This window comes from Rhamphochromis sp. 'chilingali' (genome assembly GCF_963969265.1).
Source record: "Rhamphochromis sp. 'chilingali' genome assembly, chromosome: 15".
Classification (NCBI taxonomy): domain Eukaryota; kingdom Metazoa; phylum Chordata; class Actinopteri; order Cichliformes; family Cichlidae; genus Rhamphochromis; species Rhamphochromis sp. 'chilingali'.
The window spans coordinates 24,799,941-24,814,874 of NC_137942.1; the positions used below are offsets into that span (position 1 = coordinate 24,799,941).

The 14,934-nt window shown below is 38.7% G+C and overlaps 1 long non-coding RNA gene across 2 annotated transcripts; it reads left to right on the top strand.

Annotated features, from left to right (window-relative positions):
* Positions 1-2,547: 2,547 nt before the first annotated feature.
* On the top strand, positions 2,548-5,236 carry LOC308411480. 2 transcript variants are annotated; one of them, XR_013974384.1, is made up of 5 exons: positions 2,548-2,728; positions 3,638-3,806; positions 4,143-4,356; positions 4,485-4,593; positions 4,713-5,236. It is a non-coding gene; the product is annotated as an uncharacterized lncRNA (long non-coding RNA). The 2 variants fall into 2 exon arrangements; XR_013974383.1 differs by having other exon boundaries at positions 4,143-4,593.
* The last annotated feature ends 9,698 nt before the right edge of the window (positions 5,237-14,934 follow it).

Genomic DNA, 14,934 nt, shown 5'->3' on the forward strand with positions numbered 1-14,934 from the left:
AGTGGAAGGCTCAACTGTGTGGACATCCCCTCCCAATGACTCCCCAATTTTAGCTAGTTCATCCATCAAAAGGTCTTTAAACGATCGGTTGCTTCGTGCTGCCACATCTTTAAGCTGTGACAGGTAAGTTACAGTAGCTGATGCGCTGGTTTCAATGCTATACGCACTGGCTAGGTCTCGAACGTGATAGACAACTTCAGGTTTCACAGTGCAAGGTCTGTCATAAGGCAAATATCTTTTCTCTAGTTCTTTAGCAGTAGCCTCATGTTGAAATTCCACAATAATCTGACCACCAGTTGGTAGCTTAATCTGCCTACTGACAGGACCGAAAGCTTCTAAGAACTCAATTATTTCTTTATCAATGTCTGTGTTAGTTAAACCACTGACCAAGACAGCATTTTGAACTTTAACATTCTCTGTTTTCACAACTTCCATGGTTAGGACACGTAAAAGTACCAGTAGAAAAAAAATACAAGTCACTGTGAAGCTCCAGGCACTCTTAATCGTTTTATTAAATTTTGGGTGGACTAACAACTCTGCAAACCCTCCTGGCTGGCTCGCCACTTTCTGTAGCCAAGTACAGGATAGGGTAGGGGAAATTAAAGTAAGATGGAGAGAATGGGCCAATAGCTAGATTCGCAGGAGGGATAAAGGGAGTTGCGTGGAGAAGAATGACTGGAGCCACAGGTAAAGTTGCTATGAATTGTATTAAACTATTTAGCAACAATTTAACAGCATTTTATGAACAGGAATGAAAACATAAAATAAAATACAGTGACAGCAATAATAATAACAGTCAGAATCCTATCTGAGCTCAGATATGTCAGTCTTGCCGGCTTAATAGTCAGTGTTCAGTCAAGTCAAATCCAACAGGTCAAAAGTTTGTGATTGGTGCGATTTCGTCCTACCGCACTGTTGCAATTGTTCGTGAGAGAAGAGCAACCTGCCCTTCTGGGCCAACTCAGAATGGCTGTGGTTCGGTTCGGTTCAAAGGGAAAGGCTCGCCATCTTCCTCGTCAGGAAGAGATCCAGGTCTCACGATCCCATAAAAAAACCTAGCCAGCACACTTCTAATGTTCAACTCTCAGAGAGGATCTTGTTCAACTCTCAGAGAGGATCTTGTCCACTTCATCCGCTCCCGCGCAGATCGCGATGGTTTCAAGGTCCGAAATGTTCACAATAAATCAGGTCCGTTTCTCCAAGGTCCATGCAGATCTCCGGTATGGATATTTGCTCAATTTATCAAGTTAATAGTTATTTTCCAGCGAAAAGCTTGGCGGTGAAAATCAGTGATGGTCTCGTGCACCTCCGTCTCTCTCTGTGTCTGAGCACGTGACGGTACAGAGCAGGGGAAGGCGGGGCTTGTTCCTTCCTAACCAGTAGGGGTGTTAAATATACTCTTTGGGTTTTATTCTTATATTTATAGTATTTATCTTTTATTATTGATTTATTTTTGATCAACTCAGTGATTAACAGAGTAATGATAAATCCCAATTAACAATAACATGTTGTAGTGCATTACTGAGTCGTGTAAACTCACTGGGTTACATCTGTGACAATGCATGTGATCCTTCCTTCCATCCTTCTTTCCTTTGTGACAATGCATGTGATTCTTCCTTCCATCCTTCTTTCCTTTGTGACATTGCATGTCATCCTGCCTTCCATCGTTCTTTCCTTTGTGACAATGCATGTGATCCTTCCTTCCATCCTTCTTTCCTTTGTGACAATGCTTGTGATCCTTCCTTCCATCCTTCTTTCCTTTGTGACAATGCTTGTGATCCTTCCTTCCTTCCATCCTTCTTTCCTTTGTGACAATGCATGTGATCCTTCCTCCCATCCTTCTTTCCTTTGTGACAAAGCTTGTGATCCTTCCTTCCATCCTTCTTTCCTTTGTGACAAAGCTTGTGATCTTTCCTTCCATCCTTCTTTCCTTAGTTTAGTTTCAGTTTTCAGATTTATTTGTCATATGCAAGTTAGCACAGGGTCAACATTGCAATTAAATGTGTTTGACGAGCAGCAGCCACTCAGCAGCATGCACAGTAGGAGAAAATATATTAAAATAAAATAAAACAATAAAGAAAATAGAAAAATAGTAAGGAGCAAAATATTAGAGAGACATGGTAAAAGAGAAAAGATGACTGAATATATATGTATCTATAAATATAAATATATGTACATTAGTGATTAAATAAGAAAATCTTGAAAAGAAATATGACGGGAGGGCAGATGGGATATTGCACAGGAATGAGCAGCAGAAAATTAAAGTATTGCACTTGTGACAAAGCTTGTGATCTTTCCTTCCTTCCATCCTTCTTTCCTTTGTGACAAAGCTTGTGATCCTTCCTTCCATCCTTCTTTCCTTTGTGACAATGCATGTCATCCTTCCTTCCATCCTTCTTTCCTTTGTGACAATGCATGTCATCCTTCCTTCCATCCTTCTTTCCTTTGTGACAAAGCTTGTGATCCTTCCTTCCATCCTTCTTTCCTTTGTGACAATGCATGTCATCCTTCCTTCCATCCTTCTTTCCTTTGTGACAATGCATGTGATCCTTCCTTCCATCCTTCTTTCCTTTGTTTAGTTTTAGTGAGAAGGGTCTGGCTGCAGCCACTGTGGAGCTCCACAGTAGCCGGAAGCACGTGACCTCCACAGTAGCCGGAAGCACGTGACCTCCACAGTAGCCGTAAACACGCATGGATACCGTGGAAGTCTTGCAAGTTGATCGCAAAGGTTAGTTAAGTCTTTCTTATATAAATTTGCCGTTAGTGATTTCATAATTCTAGGAATCGTCTAGTTTTCTTACAATGATCATGTTGCCACTTTTTTTGCGTTACAACAACATTCCTCCTTATTTTAATCTTTTTTCATCGTGCTCCATGGCAGAGAAACACACAGATATGCTTTTTCCTGGCCCTGGTTTTAGTAAGAGAGCTGGATTAACGGCTTCTGTGGGCGAGAAGAAGCAAAAACCACATTTTGCATTAGAGTATGATTTATTGTTGGCGTCAGAGATGCAAAATAACGAATACTTCAATACTGTACTTAAGTAGAATTTTCTGGTATCTTTACTTTACTGCTGTACTTTTTTGTGCCTACTGTATACTTCTTTATACTTCTACTTCTCACATTTTAGCACGCGTATCTGTACTTTGTAATCCGTACATTTGTAAATCAGCACGCGTGCTTTGGACGCAAGATTACTTCAAAATTTTGTACATAAATTATATTTTAGACCCTGTACTTCTTACTTCGACTTGACTAAAAAGTCGAGCCAGTGCTTTCTAAACAGAGGTATCTAAACTGTAGTAAGGAACGTGTGTACTTGTGACACCTTTGGTTAGCGTCAACACTGCAAATTTCATCACAAACAGATTTATATATTTATCAATACTTCTATTCGTCATTCTTTTCTGTACAGCTTTTTTATTGCCCAGATTTTAGTTAGCCTCTGTTCAATTGACTGTTATATGTCAATAGAAACATATCTCACAGATTAAAGTGTCTTTTAAAATATTTGGGGGTTTTTTTTCAAGAATTTTCTTCCCAAATCTATTACATGCCAAGTGTAAATTGTTATTTCTGCTAAAACCTTAACTTAAATGTGTATATGGTGTTTATCTGTTTCTCTCTGTGTTTTAGATGCACACATCAATCTGGAATTCAGGCTTAAAGCCAGAATTGCAGGAATGCAACACGTGTTGCAGAGGACTCTTTCACTGCCCTCTGTGCCCCACTTTCAGCCCTACTGTCAGGGCAAAGATTGAGGAGCATCTAAGTGTGCATATAAAAAATGCTTTGCCTTTAAAAGGTATGTTTGTATTAAATATACTTTATAGTTATAAATATGCACTTTTTTAAGCACTTCTGCAGTATCTTTGTTGACTTAAAAGTTGCTGTTGATATTGTACAGTTCAGTGCATTCATCTGCAACAAAAATAGTGTTTTTATAAAATATATTTTTATTTACTTTTCACCACTTTTCTTGACATAACTTTTGTGATCCATACCATTTTGCTTTCATTATTGAGGTTGGCTTGGATGTTTTTGTTAACATGTACAATCTGATTGTTAGACAAATTGATTGCATTCTATACAACTACATTTAAATTACATCTGTTTGTTTGTTTGTTTTTTTCTCTTACAGATAAAATGATATGCCGGTGCAGGCAGCCTTGTAGGACAACAGGACACTTTCACTGCCCTGTCTGTAAGATTACAATCATACGGCGTGGGGATATGGCAAGGCATTTATTGTCTTGTCAGCATTCTTCAATGCCAAGTCAGCCACCATTATCAGGACTGCTCCCCGCTGAACTCTTCGAGGAGACCCGTCTCCCCCCCCCAAGGTTTTGTCTTCGGTATCTGAACCATTTTCTGAGTCTTTGTTAGAACATTCATAAGCTCTACCCTCTGTGTTCAATAAAACTGCAGCTGATGGAAAGTCCATGAAAATGACATGCCCTCACTGTGGCCTTACTCTTCGTAGCTCTGGCAAGCTATTTGCACACTGGAGAGAGGAAGCCAAAGCTGTGCTTGAAGGACAACACGTGCCCATTTTCAGACTGAAAAAGCGCAAGTTCCAGGAAGTCAGTCAGGTCAGTATTCACTTTAAACAGTAGTGTAATTACATGGTTAGTGACATTTGAATAACTGTTAAAAAACTGTTCTGCAACAGAGAAATAACTATGTTTTCATCCCCATTTGCCTGACACAGGAGCCAGCAGTTGTTGAAGATCTGCGTCCTGCTGTGCAGTGGGCTGTCCAAAATAAGGCACATGTAACAATGCCCAAATATCTGTCCTTAAATCAAGGGGACCAGCAGAGGGTCTTAAGAGACATGTCAGAGGAAGAAGACACTGGAGCAAGGGACTTGTTCCTCTTTGTTTTTCAGTTTGCAAAGGACATGGAGCTCTTTTTGAAAGCATGTGCTGATGATCAGGGGCTAAGGGTCAGTGCTATGTTTGACATGTAATGGACAAATGAAGGCACTGGCTGTGTTTGTTTAATATGTTGTTGTTGTTGTTGTTGTTTTGTTTTTGCATAGTACAAAATTCCAATTAAACTTATTTCAAAATGTTGTTCACTTGATTCTGTGTCCATACTTATAATAAATGATTACAGTGAAACAGCATTAAATGTAAATGTAACAGCATTTTTTTAAACTTGTAATTTCAAAATAAAAAGCTTATTGTTGATATTAACAGTAAAGAATTGTAATCAATAATATTTTTATACATTTTAAACATTAACACTCTGGGCTCTATCCTGGCTATCTGTGGACACTTCACTTATTCTTTTTTTGACTACTGCACTGCAGTGGACCAAAACAATGACACGGGTTTGATCTTAAGGATCTAATAGTTATGTGTGTTGTGCATGACATTGCCACACAAATATGTATTTGCAAGATAGAGTAGAATAAATTATGACGCATGAAATATTACATAGGCTGCAGTGAATTTCTGTTGATACAGCCAATTGAGCTTTGAGTTTCCCAGTCAAACTTAGCTTTGAAGCACCTGCTAAAAACACTTTTACTCTTTTACATTTCATAACAAGACACCATAGCCAAAATATTAACAAAATATATATTATTAAAAAATTCAAAGCTGCACATACAGCAACAAACACCGTTAGTAAATGTGTCCTGGAGTTTATGCAGGTGCAGAAAGTGCTGCTGCTGTAAGTCAGCCTAACAGCTTACAGATCACTTATTTTTCTGGAAAGATGGTAGGAAGGGCATCACTGCTCATTTCTACAGTCTCCCAGATCTTGGAATACAATCCCTTTGTACCATGAAACCACTTCGCAGTACTAGGAGTCCACTAAAACCTATAAAGAGAGTGATCCTGGAAGAAATGGGGCACACACTAGTGACCTCAACAATTGCAAGACGGCCTTTTCCCCGATGCTCAGATGGGGAAAAAAAGGAAGTTTCATGAAAACATTAGGACTTTATCACCGTTTTACCAGAAAAGTTAATGGTAATATATAACCTAACTGGCTATAAAGAGTAAAACATTTAGATACAATTTTGATTTTGATGAAAAGGACTGGTGCTATTTTAAAGAGTCACGTCGGTAAAAGTAGATAAATGTTTTAAGAAATATACATTTTATAGCATTTTGTGAACATACACAAAAAGTGGCCATTTTTGGCAACAAACAAGCTGAGAGAGAGTTGTATATTTTTGGCTCTCCTTGAACAAAAATAATAGTGCATAATAATCAATGTTGATGTTAATCAATTAGATGTCCCAGACACTACTATTAATAATACAGCGGTGCCTCGTTTATCGCTGGTGTTACGTTCAAAAAATAACCCGCGGTAGGTGAAATCCATAGTCAACTTTATTTTTTACAATTATTACAGATGTTAAGACTGTAAAACCCCTCACTACATGCTTTATACACTTTTCTCAGACAGGAATGAACATTTTCACACTTTTCTCTTTGTTTAAACACTCTTAGAGTTCAAACCTTTGTAGAAACACAAGTCCAGTATTATGGAATGAAACCTAAAGGTGCATTTGAGGGTGCAAAACGTTTCGTCGGCATTGTTGTGTTTGTTTGGGAGAAAACTTCCAAACGTACAGTACAGCACTTCAGAGTTACACTGCTAGCGATCGAAGATTTATGTAAATTCGACAAGCTAAACGCATTCTGTACTGTACAGCGGGAGTCCCCAACCTTTTTTGCACCACAGACCACTTTAATGTCAGACAATATTTTCAGGGAACTACCTTTAAGGTGTCGCGGATAAATACAACAAAAGAATAAAAAAAAGAAACTGTGGTATTTTGTAAATATAATAATAAACGTGACTTGAGCTGTGCGCCAACAACAATGACAGTGACATCCTCCTCTCTGCTTCTTAACGCTCTCTGGTCGCTATGGTAACGCGTAAATAGTTCTTTCAAAATAAGACACACAACTACAACCATACATTTCACACCGGAGGATCAACCCTCGCGGAACGGTACCAAAGGACTCACGGACCGGGACCGGTCCGTGGGCCTATTAGGGACCGCTCCTGTACAGGAGACACTGGACTAGATTGATTGACAATGGTCTACAGCAATCAGAACGCACAACACGATGTACTGTAAAAATAATAATAAATCAGCGAAACAGCAAGTGTCACTTTTGGCCACGAACAATTTAGGGGATGGTGAATTTTTTTTGAACAAACCCAGAGTGTTAAAAAAAAAAACCCACTTAAAACCATTTTATAGTAACAAAAACGCAATTTAGTTTTCGCTGTCAAAGTCGATTTAACCGAAGTTACGTGTTTGCGGCTAGTGTGGAGGTCACGTGTTTCCGGTTACTGTGGAGGTCACGTGTTTCCGGTTACTGTGGAGCTCCACAGTGGACAGTGGCTGCAGCCAGGTGCTCTTGGTTTTAGTTTTCACATTTATTTGTCATATGCAAGTTAGCACATAAATGTGTTTGACGAGCAGCAGTCACTCAGCAGCATGCACAGTAGGAGAAAATATATTAAAATAAAATAAAATAATAAAGAAAATAGAAAAATAGCAAGGAGCAAAATATTAGAGAGACATGGTAAAAGAGAAAAGATGACTGAATATATATGTATCTATAAATATAAATATATGTACATTAGTGATTAAATAAGAAAATCTTGAAAAGAAATATGACGGGAGGGCAGATGGGATATTGCACAGGAATGAGCAGCAGAAAATTAAAGTATTGCACTTGTGACAAAGCTTGTGATCTTTCCTTCCTTCCATCCTTCTTTCCTTTGTGACAAAGCTTGTGATCTTTCCTTCCTTCCATCCTTCTTTCCTTTGTGACAATGCTTGTGATCCTTCCTTCCATCCTTCTTTCCTTTGTGACAATGCTTGTGATCTTTCCTTCCTTCCATCCTTCTTTCCTTTGTGACAAAGCTTGTGATCCTTCCTTCCATCCTTCTTTCCTTTGTGACAATGCATGTGATCCTTCCTTCCATCCTTCTTTCCTTTCTGACAATGCATGTGATCCTTCCTTCCATCCTTCTTTCCTTTGTGACAATGCTTGTGATCCTTCCTTCCATCCTTCTTTCCTTTGTGACAATGCATGTGATCCTTCCTTCCATCCTTCTTTCCTTTGTGACAATGCATGTGATTCTTCCTTCCATCCTTCTTTCCTTTGTGACATTGCATGTCATCCTGCCTTCCATCCTTCTTTCCTTTGTGACAATGCATGTGATCCTTCCTTCCATCCTTCTTTCCTTTGTGACAATGCATGTGATCCTTCCCTCCTTCTTTCCTTTGTGACAAAGCTTGTGATCCTTCCTTCCATCCTTCTTTCCTTTGTGACAATGCTTGTGATCCTTCCTTCCATCCTTCTTTCCTTTGTGACAATGCTTGTGATCCTTCCTTCCATCCTTCTTTCCTTTGTAACAATGCATGTGATCGTTCCTTCCATCCTTCTTTCCTTTGTGACAATGCATGTGATCCTTCCTTCCATCCTTCTTTCCTTTGTGACAAAGCTTGTGATCCTTCCTTCCATCCTTCTTTCCTTTGTGACAATGCTTGTGATCTTTCCTTCCATCCTTCTTTCCTTTGTGACAATACATGTGATCCTTCTTTCCATCCTTCTTTCCTTTGTGACAAAGCTTGTGATCCTTCCTTCCATCCTTCTTTCCTTTGTGACAATGCTTGTGATCTTTCCTTCCATCCTTCTTTCCTTTGTTTAGTTTTAGTTTTCAGATTTATTTGTCATATGCAAGTTAGCACAGGGTCAACATTGCAATTAAATGTGTTTGACGAGCAGCAGTCACTCAGCAGCATGCACAGTAGGAGAAAATAAATTAAAATAAAATAAAATAATAAAGAAAATAGAAAAATAGCAAGGAGCAAAATATTAGAGAGACATGGTAAAAGAGAAAAGATGACTGAATATATATGTATCTATAAATATAAATATATGTACATTAGTGATTAAATAAGAAAATCTTGAAAAGAAATATGACGGGAGGGCAGATGGGATATTGCACAGGAATGAGCAGCAGAAAATTAAAGTATTGCACTTGTGACAAAGCTTGTGATCTTTCCTTCCTTCCATCCTTCTTTCCTTTGTGACAAAGCTTGTGATCCTTCCTTCCATCCTTCTTTCCTTTGTGACAATGCATGTGATCCTTCCTTCCATCCTTCTTTCCTTTGTGACAATGCATGTGATCCTTCCTTCCATCCTTCTTTCCTTTGTGACAATGCATGTAATCCTTCCTTCCATCCTTCTTTCCTTTGTGACAATGCTTGTGATCCTTCCTTCCATCCTTCTTTCCTTTGTAACAATGCATGTGATCCTTCCTTCCATCCTTCTTTCCTTTGTGACAATGCATGTGATCCTTCCTTCCATCCTTCTTTCCTTTGTGACAATGCATGTGATCCTTCCTTCCACCCTTCTTTCCTTTGTGACAATGCATGTGATCCTTCCTTCCATCCTTCTTTCCTTTGTGACAAAGCTTGTGATCCTTCCTTCCATCCTTCTTTCCTTAGTTTAGTTTCAGTTTTCAGATTTATTTGTCATATGCAAGTTAGCACAGGGTCAACATTGCAATTAAATGTGTTTGATGAGCAGCAGTCACTCAGCAGCATGCACAGTAGGAGAAAATATATTAAAATAAAATAAAATAATAAAGAAAATAGAAAAATAGCAAGGAGCAAAATATTAGAGAGACATGGTAAAAGAGAAAAGATGACTGAATATATATGTATCTATAAATATAAATATATGTACATTAGTGATTAAATAAGAAAATCTTGAAAAGAAATATGACGGGAGGGCAGATGGGATATTGCACAGGAATGAGCAGCAGAAAATTAAAGTATTGCACTTGTGACAAAGCTTGTGATCTTTCCTTCCTTCCATCCTTCTTTCCTTTGTGACAAAGCTTGTGATCCTTCCTTCCTTCCTTCCATCCTTCTTTCCTTTGTGACAAAGCTTGTGATCCTTCCTTCCTTCCTTCCATCCTTCTTTCCTTTGTGACATTGCATGTGATCCTTCTTTCCATCCTTCTTTCCTTTGTGACAGAGCTTGTGATCCTTCCTTCCATCCTTCTTTCCTTTGTGACATTGCATGTGATCCTTCCTTCCATCCTTCTTTCCTTTGTGACAAAGCTTGTGATCCATCCTTCCATCCTTCTTTCCTTTGTGACAATGCATGTGATCCTTCCTTCCATCCTTCTTTCCTTTGTGACAATGCATGTGATTCTTCCTTCCATCCTTCTTTCCTTTGTGACATTGCATGTCATCCTGCCTTCCATCCTTCTTTCCTTTGTGACAATGCATGTGATCCTTCCTTCCATCCTTCTTTCCTTTGTGACAATGCATGTGATTCTTCCTTCCATCCTTCTTTTCTTTGTGACATTGCATGTCATCCTGCCTTCCATCGTTCTTTCCTTTGTGACAATGCATGTGATCCTGCCTTCCATCCTTCTTTCCTTTGTGACAATGCATGTGATTCTTCCTTCCATCCTTCTTTCCTTTGTGACATTGCATGTCATCCTGCCTTCCATCGTTCTTTCCTTTGTGACAATGCATGTGATCCTTCCTTCCATCCTTCTTTCCTTTGTGACAATGCTTGTGATCCTTCCTTCCATCCTTCTTTCCTTTGTGACAATGCTTGTGATCCTTCCTTCCTTCCATCCTTCTTTCCTTTGTGACAATGCTTGTGATCCTTCCTTCCATCCTTCTTTCCTTTGTGACAATGCTTGTGATCCTTCCTTCCATCCTTCTTTCCTTTGTGACAATGCATGTGATCCTTCCATCCATCCTTCTTTCCTTTGTGACAAAGCTTGTGATCTTTCCTCCCATCCTTCTTTCCTTTGTGACAAAGCTTGTGATCCTTCCTTCCATCCTTCTTTCCTTTGTGACAAAGCTTGTGATCTTTCCTTCCATCCTTCTTTCCTTAGTTTAGTTTCAGTTTTCAGATTTATTTGTCATATGCAAGTTAGCACAGGGTCAACATTGCAATTAAATGTGTTTGACGAGCAGCAGTCACTCAGCAGCATGCACAGTAGGAGAAAATATATTAAAATAAAATAAAACAATAAAGAAAATAGAAAAATAGTAAGGAGCAAAATATTAGAGAGACATGGTAAAAGACAAAAGATGACTGAATATATATGTATCTATAAATATAAATATATGTACATTAGTGATTAAATAAGAAAATCTTGAAAAGAAATATGACGGGAGGGCAGATGGGATATTGCACAGGAATGAGCAGCAGAAAATTAAAGTATTGCACTTGTGACAAAGCTTGTGATCTTTCCTTCCTTCCATCCTTCTTTCCTTTGTGACAAAGCTTGTGATCCTTCCTTCCATCCTTCTTTCCTTTGTGACAATGCTTGTGATCCTTCCTTCCATCCTTCTTTCCTTTGTGACAATGCTTGTGATCCTTCCTTCCATCCTTCTTTCCTTTGTGACAATGCATGTGATCCTTCCTTCCATCCTTCTTTCCTTTGTGACAATGCATGTGATTCTTCCTTCCATCCTTCTTTCCTTTGTGACATTGCATGTCATCCTGCCTTCCATCGTTCTTTCCTTTGTGACAATGCATGTGATCCTTCCTTCCATCCTTCTTTCCTTTGTGACAATGCTTGTGATCCTTCCTTCCATCCTTCTTTCCTTTGTGACAAAGCTTGTGATCCTTCCTTCCATCCTTCTTTCCTTTGTGACAATGCATGTGATTCTTCCTTCCATCCTTCTTTCCTTTGTGACATTGCATGTCATCCTGCCTTCCATCGTTCTTTCCTTTGTGACAATGCATGTGATCCTTCCTTCCATCCTTCTTTCCTTTGTGACAATGCATGTGATTCTTCCTTCCATCCTTCTTTCCTTTGTGACAATGCTTGTGATCCTTCCTTCCTTCCATCCTTCTTTCCTTTGTGACAATGCATGTGATCCTTCCATCCATCCTTCTTTCCTTTGTGACAAAGCTTTTGATCTTTCCTCCCATCCTTCTTTCCTTTGTGACAAAGCTTGTGATCCTTCCTTCCATCCTTCTTTCCTTTGTGACAAAGCTTGTGATCTTTCCTTCCATCCTTCTTTCCTTAGTTTAGTTTCAGTTTTCAGATTTATTTGTCATATGCAAGTTAGCACAGGGTCAACATTGCAATTAAATGTGTTTGACGAGCAGCAGTCACTCAGCAGCATGCACAGTAGGAGAAAATATATTAAAATAAAATAAAATAATAAAGAAAATAGAAAAATAGCAAGGAGCAAAATATTAGAGAGACATGGTAAAAGAGAAAAGATGACTGAATATATATGTATCTATAAATATAAATATATGTACATTAGTGATTAAATAAGAAAATCTTGAAAAGAAATATGACGGGAGGGCAGATGGGATATTGCACAGGAATGAGCAGCAGAAAATTAAAGTATTGCACTTGTGACAAAGCTTGTGATCTTTCCTTCCTTCCATCCTTCTTTCCTTTGTGACAAAGCTTGTGATCCTTCCTTCCATCCTTCTTTCCTTTGTGACAATGCATGTGATCCTTCCTTCCATCCTTCTTTCCTTTGTGACAATGCATGTGATCCTTCCTTCCATCCTTCTTTCCTTTGTGACAATGCATGTAATCCTTCCTTCCATCCTTCTTTCCTTTGTGACAATGCTTGTGATCCTTCCTTCCATCTTTCTTTCCTTTGTAACAATGCATGTGATCCTTCCTTCCATCCTTCTTTCCTTAGTTTAGTTTTAGTTTTCAGATTTATTTGTCATATGCAAGTTAGCACAGGGTCAACATTGCAATTAAATGTGTTTGACGAGCAGCAGTCACTCAGCAGCATGCACAGTAGGAGAAAATATATTAAAATAAAATAAAATAATAAAGAAAATAGAAAAATAGCAAGGAGCAAAATATTAGAGAGACATGGTAAAAGAGAAAAGATGACTGAATATATATGTATCTATAAATATAAATATATGTACATTAGTGATTAAATAAGAAAATCTTGAAAAGAAATATGACGGGAGGGCAGATGGGATATTGCACAGGAATGAGCAGCAGAAAATTAAAGTATTGCACTTGTGACAAAGCTTGTGATCTTTCCTTCCTTCCATCCTTCTTTCCTTTGTGACAAAGCTTGTGATCCTTCCTTCCTTCCTTCCATCCTTCTTTCCTTTGTGACAAAGCTTGTGATCCTTCCTTCCTTCCTTCCATCCTTCTTTCCTTTGTGACAATGCATGTCATCCTGCCTTCCATCGTTCTTTCATTTGTGACAATGCATGTGATCCTGCCTTCCATCCTTCTTTCCTTTGTGACAATGCATGTGATTCTTCCTTCCATCCTTCTTTCCTTTGTGACAATGCATGTCATCCTGCCTTCCATCGTTCTTTCCTTTGTGACAATGCATGTGATCCTTCCTTCCATCCTTCTTTCCTTTGTGACAATGCTTGTGATCCTTCCTTCCATCCTTCTTTCCTTTGTGACAATGCTTGTGATCCTTCCTTCCTTCCATCCTTCTTTCCTTTGTGACAATGCTTGTGATCCTTCCTTCCATCCTTCTTTCCTTTGTGACAATGCTTGTGATCCTTCCTTCCATCCTTCTTTCCTTTGTGACAATGCATGTGATCCTTCCATCCATCCTTCTTTCCTTTGTGACAAAGCTTGTGATCTTTCCTTCCATCCTTCTTTCCTTAGTTTAGTTTCAGTTTTCAGATTTATTTGTCATATGCAAGTTAGCACAGGGTCAACATTGCAATTAAATGTGTTTGACGAGCAGCAGTCACTCAGCAGCATGCACAGTAGGAGAAAATATATTAAAATAAAATAAAATAATAAAGAAAATAGAAAAATAGCAAGGAGCAAAATATTAGAGAGACATGGTAAAAGAGAAAAGATGACTGAATATATATGTATCTATAAATATAAATATATGTACATTAGTGATTAAATAAGAAAATCTTGAAAAGAAATATGACGGGAGGGCAGATGGGATATTGCACAGGAATGAGCAGCAGAAAATTAAAGTATTGCACTTGTGACAAAGCTTGTGATCTTTCCTTCCTTCCATCCTTCTTTCCTTTGTGACAAAGCTTGTGATCCTTCCTTCCATCCTTCTTTCCTTTGTGACAATGCATGTGATCCTTCCTTCCATCCTTCTTTCCTTTGTGACAATGCATGTGATTCTTCCTTCCATCCTTCTTTCCTTTGTGACATTGCATGTCATCATGCCTTCCATCGTTCTTTTCTTTGTGACAATGCATGTGATCCTTCCTTCCATCCTTCTTTCCTTTGTGACAATGCTTGTGATCCTTCCTTCCATCCTTCTTTCCTTTGTGACAATGCTTGTGATCCTTCCTTCCATCCTTCTTTCCTTTGTGACAATGCATGTGATTCTTCCTTCCATCCTTCTTTCCTTTGTGACATTGCATGTCATCCTGCCTTCCATCGTTCTTTCCTTTGTGACAATGCATGTGATCCTTCCTTCCATCCTTCTTTCCTTTGTGACAATGCATGTGATTCTTCCTTCCATCCTTCTTTCCTTTGTGACATTGCATGTCATCCTGCCTTCCATCGTTCTTTCCTTTGTGACAATGCATGTGATCCTTCCTTCCATCCTTCTTTCCTTTGTGACAATGCATGTGATTCTTCCTTCCATCCTTCTTTCCTTTGTGACAATGCTTGTGATCCTTCCTTCCTTCCATCCTTCTTTCCTTTGTGACAATGCATGTGATCCTTCCATCCATCCTTCTTTCCTTTGTGACAAAGCTTGTGATCTTTCCTCCCATCCTTCTTTCCTTTGTGACAAAGCTTGTGATCCTTCCTTCCATCCTTCTTTCCTTTGTGACAAAGCTTGTGATCTTTCCTTCCATCCTTCTTTCCTTAGTTTAGTTTCAGTTTTCAGATTTATTTGTCATATGCAAGTTAGCACAGGGTCAACATTGCAATTAAATGTGTTTGACGAGCAGCAGTCACTCAGC